Genomic DNA, 1,306 nt, shown 5'->3' with positions numbered 1-1,306 from the left:
TGACTAATTACTAACAAGCTCCGGCCCCCACGCCCTCTCCAGAGAAGGGGCGGAGGGGTGAGGCTGAAAGCCCGAACTTTCTCATCATGGCTTGGTCTTCTGGTGGCCAATGCCCAGCCAAGGGTCACCCTCATTAGAGCAAAGATGTTCCTGTCACTCAGGATATTGCAAGGGAGGCAGGGTAAAAGGTCCGAAATCAGCAGGAGCCGAGGCCAGAGATAGTAACTGGTTTTCAAATATCAAACCAGCCTTGCGTTCCTGGAGCGAATTCCACTTGTCATGGTGAATGATCCTTTCTATATGCTGCTGGATGCAGTTTGCTGACGTTTCATTTAGGCTCTTGGGGTTTATGTGTGCGAATGACCTTGGTCTGTAGTTTTCTGGTAATATCTTTGCTTAGTTTTTGTACAAGAGTAATACCGGCCTCATGGAACCAGGGTTGCCTTTTTCTGAAAGAGTTTATTAGGGATTAGCATGTTTCTTTGTTAAGTATTTGTTAGGATTCACCAATGAAGCCATCTGGGGTGTGTGTGTGCATGTGTGTGTGTGAAAATCTGAATTAATAAATCTTTTTAAAAATTTGTTGTAGGCTTAGTCAGGATGAGTAAAGTTTAACTTTTTTTGTAATTCCCTTTAATGTTATAGGGTTGGTGGTATGAAGTAGGGGTATCTTTTGTTTTTTGAGAAATTATAAACACACAATAAAAAGGTAAATATGACAAACATTCCTTCTCATCGACCAGAACACTCAGCTGTTAACATTTATTCATATTTGTTTCCCGTAAAAACCAGGTGAGAAAATAATATCAACAATATGCTGATTATGTTAATGAACAGAAACGAGTCTACGGCCACACCACCCTGAACGTGCCCGATGCCGTCTGACCTCGGAAGCTGAGCAGGGTCGGGCCTGGTGAGTACTTGGATGGGAGACCACCTAGGAAGACCAGGTGCCGTAGGCTTAAAAATTAAAAAATAAGGGATTGTAAACTGACGAGGTCCTTGCAATACGTGAAAAAAAAAAAACCAAAAAACAAAACCAGAAACAAAAAACACAAGCATACTAAATAATGTTGAGTCAAACCAGACACACAGCAGCACATGCACGCTGATGGGAATCACTCCAAATATATGCATAGCGGGTACACAAAACAGCGCAGAACCGTGTGCCGGGGAAGGGAAATCGGGAGAGCCCTCGGAGGCTCCGTGGGCCCAGCGCAACGATGCAACGATTCAAAACTCCGGGACCCTACAGAGGCGGCCGCCGCCTCCCCTGCGGCCGACCGGCCGAGTGCAGAGGCCGCGT

The 1,306-nt window shown here is 45.4% G+C and overlaps 1 pseudogene; it reads left to right on the top strand.

The window, feature by feature from the left end:
• Positions 1 to 843: 843 nt before the first annotated feature.
• On the top strand, positions 844 to 962 carry LOC111731350 (annotated as a pseudogene).
• Positions 963 to 1,306: the final 344 nt, after the last annotated feature.

Source organism: Pteropus vampyrus, unplaced genomic scaffold, assembly GCF_000151845.1.
Source record: "Pteropus vampyrus isolate Shadow unplaced genomic scaffold, Pvam_2.0 Scaffold364, whole genome shotgun sequence".
Lineage (NCBI taxonomy): Eukaryota > Metazoa > Chordata > Mammalia > Chiroptera > Pteropodidae > Pteropus > Pteropus vampyrus.
Note: the sequence above shows the minus strand (reverse complement) of the source record. Positions and strands in the feature narration are given on the sequence as shown.